The 12924-nt window shown below is 42.8% G+C and overlaps 1 protein-coding gene across 1 annotated transcript in view; it reads right to left on the minus strand.

The window, feature by feature from the left end:
• The window catches only part of LOC120523247 (ras association domain-containing protein 8-like), a 145804-nt gene extending 133382 nt beyond the window's left edge, over positions 1-12422 (minus strand). Inside the window, exon 1 of the mRNA XM_039744356.1 lies at positions 12110-12422. The gene's annotated coding sequence lies outside the window, so the exon portion shown is untranslated. The remainder of the gene's footprint in view (positions 1-12109) is intronic.
• Between the last annotated feature and the right edge of the window lie 502 nt (positions 12423-12924).

The following is a 12924-nucleotide window of genomic DNA, read 5'->3' on the forward strand; positions in this document are numbered from 1 at the left end:
CCAATCATGAGTGGTAAAAGGTATTTAAGGTGGTCAATTGCAAGTTGTGCTTCCTTCCCTTTGACTCTCCTCTGAAGAGCGACAGACAGCATGGGATCCTCAAAGCAACTCTCAAAAGATCTGAAAACAAAGATTGTTGAGTCTCCTGGTTTAGAGGAAGGCTACAAAAAGCCATCTCAGAGGTTTAAACTGTCAGTTTCAACTGTAAGGAATGGAATCAGGAAATGGAAGGCCACAGGCACAGTTGCTGTTAAACCAACTCAGGTCTGGCAGGCCAAGAAAAATACAGGAGTGGCATATGAGCAGGATTGTGAGAATGGTTACAGACAACCCACAGATCACCTCCAAAGACCTGCAAGAACATCTCGCTGCAGATGGTGTATCTGTACATCGTTCTACAATTCAGTGCAATTTGCACAAAGAACATCTGTATGGCAGGGTGATGAGTAAGAAGCCCTTTCTGCACTCACGCCACAAACAGAGTCGCTTGTTGTATGCCAATGCTCATTTAGACAAGCCAGATTCATTTTGGAACAAAGTGCTTTGGACTGATGAGACAAAATTGAGTTATTTGGTCAGAACAAAAAGCACTTTGCATGGCGGAAGAAGAACACGCATTCCAAGGAAAACACCGGCTACCTACTGTCAAATGTGGTGGAGGTCCCATCATGCCGTGGGGCTGTGTGGCTAGTTCAGGGACTGGGGTCTTTGTTAAAGTTGAGGGTCGGATGAATTCAACCCAATATCAACAAATTCTTCAGGATAATGTTCAAGCATCAGTCACTAAGTTGAAGTTACGCAGGGGTTGGATCTTCCAACAAGACAATGACCCAAAACACAGTTCAAAATCTACAAAGGCATTCAAGCAGAGGGAGAAGTACAATGTTCTGGAATGGCCGTCACAGTCCACTGACTTGAATATCATTGAAAATCTATGGGATGATTTGAAGCAGGCTGTCCATACTCAGCAGCCATCAAATTGAACTGAAGTGGAGAGATTATGTAATGAAGAATGGTCAGAAATACCTCCATCCAGAGTCCAGACACTCATCACCGGCTATAGGAGGACAACGTCTAGAGGCTCAAAGGAGCAAAAGGAGGCTCAACTAAGTATTGATGTCATATCTCTGTTGGGTGCCCATATTTATGCACCTGTCTAATTTTGTTATGATGCATATTGCATATTTTCTGTTAATCCAATAAACTTAACGTCACTGCTGAAATCCTACTGTTTCCATAAGGCATGTCAGATATTAAAAGGAAGTTGCTACTTTGAAAGCCCAGCCAACGATAAACAAAAATCCATATCTATCTATCCATCCATCCATCCATCCATATATATATATATATATATATATATATATATACACACACACACACACACAGAAGGAAGAGAAACCAAGGGAAAGAAAGCAGGAACGTTTGGTCGGACCAATTCATTGGTATGGAGGAACGAGGGGAGTCACCCTAACAGGAGAGATCAACTTGTGCTGAGCAGTTGGAGCATGGTGGTGGTGGTGGTGGTGGTGGGGGGATTATGGTCTCCTAGGCAGGATCCTGTAGAGACTGGTGAAGCCTTAAGGAAGATGGAGCCAGACCAAGTGCTGGTCCTGATGTACACCAAAGGATGGTGGTTGGGACAGGTGTCATAAAAAGATGGACTCAAAGAAAAAAGAAAAGCTCAGATTAAACCCAACTAAAACAGTACATCACGTCATGTGTGCTTAAGCAGTTCTTTGCGTTACATTGTCTTAGCAACAGTTGGAATAAAAGTCAACGTGACCCAGAAATTGCGTAGACAAAACAAGCTACACCCTTATTTATAAAAAAAAAAAAGCAGTTTCAGGCAGAAGATGTAGGCCCTGATGTAAGGTGTAACAATGCCTGCCGAAACTGCCCCGCCTGCCAGGAATGCCATTGTAAAAAGAGAGAGGTATACGAACTTAAGCTGTGTAACAAAGACCCTCAAGTGTGAGGACCGTCTGCCAAAAAAACATCAGGAAACACAGAGTGCAGAAACCACAACAATCAACACAAAATAATTAGAATGATATGCAGGACAATGGCGCTCACTGTGAGGGCTTAAGCTGGTGGGATGGCGCGGGGTGGTTGGTGGGGGGGTGGAGAAAGAACGGGGGCGAGTGTGTGGTGAACATTCCTAATATTATTTAACCCATTCAGAGTACTGCCCTGACGACTCGCTCAGCCACTGATCCCAAAATGAACTATTCACCTCTTGCTTACTCTTTTTGTTGCAGTCATCGATTTCAATGCTTGTCTATTAAGAGTGAAAATTTCTTTGGCTGTGTCATATTGTAGTTACAGAGCAAAATCGGCAGAAGTCTCCGGGTTTTCCTTTAGTACAATCCATATATTTTTCATTTATACTATGCAAGAATTAAAAATAAAAAATGAATGTAGTAATAAATAAGAAATCCAGTATTCATTCCATACAGTGTGTTGTACAGAGTGTCTGGAAGAATTATTATGCAAGTTAGAAAATAGAGAGCCAGATGTGAAAGGCACTATATGAGAGATAAAGAGACAGAGAGAGACAAAGAGAACTTTATTTGCCCCAAAATACTAACACAACTGCCGTTCTCAAGTCCTTGTACCGGCTTCCAATTAAGCTTAGGGATGATTTAAAAATTCTCCTTGTCTTATATATAAATGTCTACACGTGGAAGTGTGTCTGTCTGTCTGTTCGGCCCGGAAGTGCGAGGCTACAACATGAAGCTCAAAGAAATCGATTTTGTTGCCAAAGTGAAACCACTGACAAAAGAAACTCACTTAGCCACTAATACACAAGCGAGGCGAGCACATCAGCAAAACGAAACTGACGAGGAGAGAAAAACTCGTTTAGCCGCTGACGGATAACGGAGGCGAACACGTCAGTAAAACGAATCTGATGAGGAGCCGCTAATACACAACCAATGTGATTGATTGATTGATTGAAGTGCCAGAATCCGTGGTTTCTAGGAGCCCAGGGTTCTTACAGCACAGGCTTACACGGCTAGCAACTTATATAAGCCTTAAATGGCCAATTCTCTGCCTACTTATCTGAACTTATCATTACTTACAATGCACACTGATATCTCAAGATGCCAGTGTGCTTAGGATTCCAAAGATTAATAAAATGACAGTATGGAGGTCGAGTTTTTAGTTGCAGGGCCCAAAAGTGGTGGAATTATTTGCCTGCTACTATAAGAGATGCCCCTTCAGTCTCACCTTTTAAATCAGGCTGAAGATTCACAACTTCAGTCTAACATACCCTGACTAGAGCTGCGGATTAGCTGGGCACACTGCATCTGTTTGTCAGAAATATGATTAATATAATATTTATAAATTGCTACTAACCCCTCTCCATTCGGTTTCTCTTCTCTGTATCTGGATGCGTCACTTGGTGCCACTGCTCCCCTGCCAGGCTGCTCCCCTGCATACTGTATGTGGAAGTCATCTCAGATACTGGGGCATTGGAATCATCAGATGGAAAAGTTTCTCTCATCCGACTGGACGGCCAACACAGACCCCACTATAGAAAACCTAGGAGTGTGTAGGCGGCCAGGGGACTGTCACCGTGTCTGACTTCTCAACCAGCCATAGTTCATAAATGAATTAATGGACAGATATTGTTGGTTTTCATTTATGATCAGTCCGTTTCTGCCTTGTTCTCTCTGTGTTTTAACAAAATCTGCATTTAAATGTGTCCCAGTTCTGTATTTAGTAATTAGTATTATCTATACTTGTATTTGAACTGAGAATTGTTCACAGCATTCTGCACCTGCACTCAAACAAGAGTGCTATACAAACAAATCAAAAGTATTATAATAGTAATGAGAAGTCAAGCAAAATGACACCTTTTATTGGCTAACTAAAAAGATTACAATATGCAGGCTTTCGAGGCAACACAGGCCCCTTCTTCAGGCGAGACGTCATACCTGTATACGTGGTATAACATCTCGCCTGAAGAAAGGGCCTGGGTTGCCGCGAAAGCCTGCATGTTGTAATCTTTTTAGTTAGCCAATAAAAGGAGTCATTTTGCTTGACTTCTTACTACATTCATAATGGCTAACACGGTACAACACCCTAGTACTATTGTACTCCATTGGAAACACAGAAGATAATTAAAGATTTGGAATGAAAGTAATCTGAAAATAAACCACAAGTTCAAAAATGACAGACAGCATGTACTACTTATGTAACTCTCCTAGTTTTGTAACACGCCTTAGCTTTTAGGTACACATACGTCATTAGTGCAAACGGAAATCATGACGCTACCCAAAGAAACAGAGTACAAAGTTAACGTCAAAAAAATAAACAAACTTGTCTGCATTTGTTTCATACAGCTCTGTGCTGTTTATTACCTGTCTCAAACATTGTACGTAGCGCCCTTCAAAGAAATCTGAATGAGAGTATCAAGTGTCCACTCTATATCTGTTTAAGAAGCCTCAACAAGGTATTTGAAATGAAACAACTTACACAGCTAGAAACATTTAAAGCCAAATCATTTAAATGGCCAAGTCTCTGCCTACTTATCTGAACTTATGATTACTTACAATCCACACCGATATCTCAAGATGCCGGTCTGCTTAGGATTCCAAAGATTAATAAAATGACAGTATGAGGTCGAGTTTTTAGTTGCAGGGCCCCAAAGTGGTGGAATGGTCGGCCTGCTACTATAAGAGATGTCCCTGCAGTCTCAGCTTTTAAATCAGGCTGAAGATTCACAACTTCAGTCTAACATACCCTGACTAGAGCTGCTCCTTGTCTTATATATAAATGTCTACACGTGGAAGTGTGTCCGTCTGTCTGTCCGGCCCAGAAGTGCCAGGCTATAGCATGAAGCTCAAAGAAATCGACTTTGTTGCCAAAGTGAAACCACCGACAAAAGAGAAACTCACTTAGCCACTAATACACAAACAAGCGAGGCGAGCACATCGGCAAAATGAAACCGACAAGGAGAGAAAAACTCGTTTAGCCACTGATAGACAACGGAGGTGAGCACGTCGGCAAAACGAATCTGATGAGGAGCCGCTAATACACAACCGATGTGATTGATTGATTGAAGTGCCAGAATCCGTGGTTTCTACGAGCCAAGGCTTCATGCAGCACAGTCTTACACGGCTAGCAACTTATAAAGCCTTAAATGGCCAAGTCTCTGCCTACTTATCTGAACTTATTACTTACAATGCACACCGATATCTCAAGATGCCAGTCTGCTTAGGATTCCAAAGATTAATAAAATGACAGTATGAGGTCGAGTTTTTAGTTGCAGGGCCCCAAAGTGGTGGAATTGTCTGCCTGCTACTATAAGAGATGTCCCTTCAGTCTCACCTTTTAAATCAGGCTGAAGATTCACAACTTCAGTCTAACATACCCTGACTAGAGCTGCGGATTAGCTGGGCACACTGCATCGGTTTATCAGAAATGGCTCTGAGGCGAAGGATCTGCGCTGGTATCCCAAAGGTTGCCGGTTCGAATCCCCGTCACTGCCAAAAGAGATGCTACTCTGCTGGGCCCTTGAGCAAGGCCCTTAACCTTCCATTGCTCCAGGGGTGCTGTACATGGCTGACCCTGTGCTCTGACCCCAAGGGGTATGCGAAAAAGATACATTTCACTGCATGTTGTCCTGTATAACTATGTATGTGACAAATAAATAAAGAATTATTATTATTATAAACCTCATGTTCACCATTAAATTGAAAAGGCACATTGACCCCACATTGAAAAGATTAAGAAGATGAAGAAAATGATCTTTAAACTGCAAGAGTAGAGTACTAACAGAACACTGAACACAGTTATTAGCTCGGTTAGCACAGTTATCATTCTAAGAATTTATTTTATTTATAGGATTTATTTATATGATCGTAAGTTAACGGACGGTTACTTCCAGCAAGATGGAGCAACGTGTCACACAATCAGCAAGGAGCATGTCAGAAATTGAGTCCTTCTTCAGCAACAGGGTCATTTCAAAGGGGATTTGGCCAACGCGGTCGCCGGAATATTCTAAGAATTTATTTGATTTATAGGTAACTGGATGATCATGAAAGAAATAAGTTTTAGTTGTTTCAAGGAACACAAGGACAACTCCCAGAGCACATTAATAACAACAGTCACAGCATAAAATGAATACAATATTACAGAACAATAAAACCAGAATACAATAATAAAATTTAATTTACCAGCTAAAATTATCAGACAGAATAAGCCAGCTTAAAAAGACGTGTTTTAAGATGAAATTTAAAAGGTAGAAAGATATTACAAAAGTCTTGTGGGAGAGAGTTCCAGAAGCGAGGGGCCGCTCGACTGAAAGCCACACGGTAGGCTTTCAATACGGTACAATATGAGGGACGTTCAAAAAGGTTTCCGCACTTTTATATTTTTGTTGGAAACGGTGAAGGCGGGAGGGAGGAGGAGGCGGCATCGGTCGTGTCTGAGAGTGTCATGTGACTGGGAAAAATTGCATCGCAGAGGAAGGCGACTGCATAGAAAAGTAACGTCATTTGTTCTTGAAATTCGTAATAGAGTTAAAAAAAAAACAAACAATGTGCGGAAACTTTTTGAACATCCCTCGTTAAGACTGATGGAGGAAGAAGACCTGAGGATACGAGAAGGACTGGAGATGTGAAGAAGATCAGAAAGATAAAGAGGTGACAGATTACGGAGGGTCTTGTAAGTAATAAGCAGAATCTTAAAATCAATGCGGTGTTTAATAGGGAGCCAGCGAAGCTGCTGAAGGACTGGAGTAACGTGTTCTGCATTCTGAAGCAATCGGAGTTTGTAAAGGAGTTTATGAGGAAGACCAGAAAGGACAGAATTACAATAATCAATACGAGACGGAAACAGAGCATGAAGAAGAAGAAGAGCAGTGCCAGCTGAAAGAGATGGACGTACACGGCCAATATTAGTCAGTCAGTCAGTCATTATCCAACCTGCTATATCCTAACAGAGGGTCACAGGGGTCAGCTGGAGCCAATCCCAGCCAACAAAGGGCGCAAGGCAGGAACAAACCCCAGGCAGGGCGCCAGCCCACCGGCTGATATTATGTAGATGGAAATATGAAGACCGAGTGACCATTATTAGTATGTGCCTCGAATTTTAAGGCACTATCAAGAATAACACCTAAGCTCTTAACCTGGGAGGAAGAAGAGACTAGAGAATTATCAATAATCAATATAATATTATCACTTTTATCTAAAACAGATTTAGTTCCTACCAGAAGTTGTTTTATCAGTGCAGGCAGTCAGAGAGAGGGAAGAAGGTGGAAGAGTGGAATCAGGCTTAGTACAGATAGAGCTGGGTGTCATCAGCATAACAGTGAAAATGAATATTAAATCTCCTAAAGATATGACCAAGAGGCAGAAGATAAATAATAAATAGAAGGGGACCCAAGACAGAGCCCTGGGGAACACAACTAACAACTGGGCAAACTAGTGATCTGAAATGTTGTAACTGTACAAACTGTACAATCGGAGAGATAGGATTTAAACCAGGCACGTGGAGTGCCAATAATACCAATCGATTTTAATCTCTCAAGAAGAACATCATGATAACGTGCTTGGATTCATTTTCACTTTTACACAAAAACTTTACAGGGTGGCACGGTAGTAGCCGGTAGTTAGGAGACCAGGGTTTACGTCCCGGGGTCCTCCCAGCTTATAGTTTGCATGTTCTCTCTGGGTCTCCATGGGTTTCCTCCCACTGTCCAAAGGCAGGCATGTACGTTTGTGGAATTGGCAACAGTAAATTGGCCCTGTGTGTGTGTGTGGCAGACTGGTGCCCTCTTTAGGGTTTATTCCTGCCTTGTCCCCTATGCTAGCTGGGAGAAGCTCCATGCCCCCAAACCCTGGTCTGGATTAGGCAGGTTAGAAACAGACAAGTTTTTTATATACATTGGACTTCCAATACAACTCGGAGTCCTGCCACGTGCAAAAGTTCGCGGACGACACTGCTATCGTGGGCTGAATCAAAAGTGGGCAGGATGAGGAGTATAGGAACCTAATCAAGGACTTTGTTAAATGGTGTGACTCAAACCATCTACACCTGAACACCAGCAAAACCACGGAGCTGGTGGTGGATTTTAGGAGGCCCAGGCCTGTCATGGACCCCGTGATCATCAGAGGTGACTGTGCAGACCTATAAATACCTGGAAGTGCAGCTGGATGATAAATTGGACTGGACTGCTAATACTGATGGTCAGTACAAGAGAGGACAGAGCCGACTATACTTCATTAGAAGGCTGGCGTCCTTCAACATCTGCAATAAGATGCTGCAGATGTTCTATCAGATGGTTGTGGCGAGCGCCCTCTTCTACATGGTGGTGTGCTGGGGAGGCAGCATAAGGAAGAGGGATGCCTCACACCTGGACAAACTGGTGATGAAGGCAGGCTCTATTGTAGGCACGGAGCTGGACAGTTTGATATCTGTGGCAGAGCGACGGGCGCTGAGCAGACTCCAGTCAATCATGGAGAATCCACTGAACAGGATCATCTCCAGACAGAGGAGCAGCTTCAGCGACAGACTGCTGTCACCGTCCTGCTCCACTGACAGACTGAGGAGATCCCACACTATGCGACTCTTCAATTCCACCCGGGAGGGTAAACGTTAACATTATACAAAGTTATTGTCTGTTATACCTGCCTCACACTCTCCACCTTGCACTGCTTACCTTGGGGATTAATAAAGTATCTAACTATCTGAAAAACTTTACCAAAGTCTCACTATGAAAGACGACAGGTAAAGAGTGAGGCCTTCACTAGTAAACATAAGAAACGTGGAAATGCAGAAGATGTACAAAAAGTAAGAAAGGTGGTATAGAAAACAAGAAAAGAAGGAATACAGCAACGCAGGCCAGCTAGCCGAGGTCCAAGGCTTAGTTAATGGACAGATATATTTGCTTTCCATTTCCGTTAATCAGTTTCAAACCACTTTATTTTCCTGTGTGTTTAAACAAACCTGTGTCTTTAGGTGTGCCAAGTCATTTAGTAACTTGTAAAATTTATACTTGCATTTCACACCAGAGAACTTCGGTGAACCCTGCACTCATGAACCGATTTCAAATTAATTTAAAAGTGCAGTAAAATTCCCAGGCTCACTAAAAGAAAGACTAAAAACAACCGATTACAGAATAAACAGGACGTGGCGCGGTGACATTTAGCGTATCAGCGCCTCACAGAACTCAAATCCTGGTCCCATTCCTGACTTAAGTGCAATGCGGAGTTTGCCTTCCTTCCATTTTAAAATGGACCGACTTAACACTGAAAGTGTTCTGGAAAGGACTGGACACCTGGGTCAGTGGCCTGCATCTGTCCAGGCAAGGAGTACATGAAATGAAGATCAAATTAGTGGAACCTAAAGGAGCAGCACACCGACTCCAAATATCATTAAAGTTAAACCTGCGATCAGTAAAGCCGCCCTCCACACTAAACGTCCCAAATAAAATAAAGCCATCGTGTGAGGAGGTCTGCATAGAGTAAGTACACAGTCTTTGGGGTGACCTCCCGAAATTAATGAGATCAGCGGACTCCATTCATTCTTTTAAAAAACAACTTAAAACTCATCTACTGTATTTAGGAAGGCTTTTAACTTAACATTCTGTCCTTCCTTTCAGTTTACCTCTCTGTCCAGGTGCTCAGGATAATTTGTGTGTCTGTTATATCAAAAATTAGGTCATTTGTTAGGTTTTTCTTTTAGTATTTTACTCTGGTTTATTGCCATTTATTCTATTTAATGCTTTGTTATCCGTTTCATTGTTCTATTCAGGAAAACATTTGTAGCCAATGTTACATATACCCTGCTGGTTTTTTTTTCCTAAGACTCTGTGCAGTGCCTTGAGCATGGGAAAGGCGCTATATAAATAAAATGCATTATTATTATTATTATTAAGTGCCTATTGCAGGTGTTAAACAGGAGTCCAGAGAAGAGCGACTAGGCGGATTAAAGGACTGCAGGGGATACGAGTTATGAGGGAAGATTAAATGATCCGAGTCTTTGCAGTTTAAGCAAAAGAAGTGCAAGAGGTGACCTGACTGAAGTGTTTAAAATTAGGAAGTGAATTAGTCCAGTGGATCGAGACGATGACTTTAAAATGAGTTCATCAAGAACACGGGGACACAGTTGGAAACTTGTTAAGGGTGAATTTCACACAAACATTAGGAAGTTTTTCATCACACAAAGAACCACAGACGCCTGGAATGAGCGACCAAGTAGTGTGGTGGACAGTCGGACCTTAGGTACCTTGAAAACTCAAATTGGTGCTATTTTGGAGGAATTAACGTGGATAGGACTGGCGAGCTTTGCTGGGCTGAATGGCCGGTTCTTGTTCAGATTATTCCAATATGCAAGATTTATAATGGCTTTAAACAGATCCGGAAGAGCAACCACATTAAAAGGCATAACATTTCAAACAGAACTATTGCATAATGAAACAAAGTCTGATTAACACGATAAAATGCAAGCAATTTAGCAAAACCCTATTTTTTTTATTAAAGAAGAGGAGAATAAAAAATCAAGTAGTGCACGCTACACGATAAATGCTGAACAACTGTTTCATGTACTGTAAATGTAAGACTGACTGTACAAAAACAATGGATGCAGAACTGCATGTTAAAAAAATTAGGAAAGAAGAAGTAGAATCAGGCTGAACGGCACATTCAAAAGGCACTCTTAAGAAATTAGTCTGAATTGATTTGTGAAATAAAAAAGGAATGTAGCAGGCGGATTGGCGATTCTAAATTGGCCCTAGTGTGTACTTGGTGTGTGTCCTGCGGTGGGTTGGCACCCTGCCCGGGATTGGTTCCTGCCTTGTGCGCCGTGTTGGCTGGGATTGGCTCCAGCAGACCCCCGTGACCCTGTGTTCGGATTCAGCGGGTTAGAAAATGGATGGATGTAGCAATATAATGTAATCCACACGGAGCAAGCCCTAAACAGCTGGCCGTGGCTTTCACGTTGAAATACTGGACCAGGCAGTCGGTATGGACTTCCGTGTTCTCCCCATCTCCACGTCCATGTCTGGGCCTTCTGCAAGCGCGCGCATTACAGTGGTCCCGGATGAGCGGCTCTGCGTGGCATTACGTTTAAGTCTTTGGATTCCAAACACTTTAGTTGTGGGTTCAATACCCGCTACTGGCACTGTGCAATCCTGAGCAAGTCATTTTACATGCCAATGCCTCCGGGTCATAGAAAAGTAACCAAACGTACCTCCAGTGTTGTAAGTCGCCTTGGATAAAGGCGTCAGCCAAATAAGTAAATAATAAAATGTACGCTGCGCTGGCCAGACCTCCTATGCAGGATCATTTCCTGCAGTGCACCCGATTATGCCGTTAACAGCGACCACGTAATGGAATAGCAGATTTAAAAAAAAAGTTGATAGATAGATGTGAAAGGCACTATATAATAGATAGATGCGGAGCTGGACTGACTGAAGAATGGGAGATTCTAGAACAAGCAAGCGCTATACCAAAGCATTTAAATGTTCCCGAAGAAACGCTACTCATACTATGACAAGACTGTAAACATATGAAGATCAGCAAACGGTACTAACACGCTGAAAACTTCACAAAGAAACTATCGCATAATGAAATCGTGGGTTCAAAACCCGCTACTGATACGGTGTATCCACGAGCAAGTCCCTTCACCTGCCACTGCTCGAATTAGAAAAACAAACCAAACCAAAAAAATTAACAGAATATATTTCGGCAGCAAATGTTGCACGTCGCATTGGATTAAGGCGTCAGCCAAATAAAGAAAAAGAAGAAATAAAAGTCAAATTAATAACACAGCAAGAAATTTAGCAATACCCGAATTTTCTATTAAACAAGTGACGACAAAATCATGAAGCAAGCTATACAAATGCTGAACCTCCATGCAGAGCATATATAATATATAAGAAATAATAATCACACCAACCAAAATGCACCGTACCGGCCTCTACCGGTGCCACCTTGCTCAGAATATCTGCAGGCATACGCGCTGCGCTTACTAACAGGTGACACGATTAACCAACTTCCTAATAAAGTTACTGATGTATCACATAGAGAGGCGGACATTTCACCCTAGCGAGCATCACACACCACAATTTTTAAACTTGACAATAAGTCCGCTAACTAACCTTTTTTTGAAGTAGACGGAGGGAAAAAAGTCCGGCGTTCTTCTTTGGTTGGGCCCGTAACTCCTATCGTAGTACACCTCTGATCTCACCGGCGTATAAAGTGAAGTGTATGGAAGAAAGCGGATGACAGCTTAGATCGGTGTGCCTGACAAAGAAAGACGATGGCAGGTTCGTAAGCTATGTCTCCTGACAGCGCTCTTTTGGAATGGTGCCCTCCGAAGGGTGCTTCAACCCGGCTGACAAGCAGCTGTGACTAAACTCGCAGAGATTTGCGGATCCCACTCTCATTCGCCCGTTCTCTTCCTCCTTTGACTCACCCCGCCTTGCTTAGCCTGTCTGGCCGGCCCCGCCCCTTCATCGTCCTTCGCCCCTCCTTTCCAGGTAGGATGAGCGCCCGTAACGTAACTTCGGCGGAATATGATACGTCACACACACACTCACACACTCACTCACATTGTGATTCTCCTTGCCGGGCCTTTCATAACCTAGAAATCGGAGTAAAGGGATTCAGTCCTGGAAAGAAAGGTTCTGTAAATTCACAGGTGCAACAAGATAATGAGGTCGGATCAATTTTCTCTCGCGCTCTGGGCCACGTTTATTCAAACACATTTAAATGGGTAACAGCTGTTCGGTAAATCGTCGTCATTGCCAAACTCCAACTACGTATTCCGGAAGGTGACTTCCACGTAAGGTCCGAGCAAGTCAGTCAGTCATTGGCTAACCCGCTTAGTCCTGAGCAGGGTCGCGGGGGTCTGCTGGAGTCAATCTTAGTTAGCACAGGGCAAGGCAGGAACAAACCATGGGCAGTGGATTAA

This window comes from Polypterus senegalus, chromosome 1 (genome assembly GCF_016835505.1).
Source record: "Polypterus senegalus isolate Bchr_013 chromosome 1, ASM1683550v1, whole genome shotgun sequence".
NCBI lineage: Eukaryota > Metazoa > Chordata > Cladistia > Polypteriformes > Polypteridae > Polypterus > Polypterus senegalus.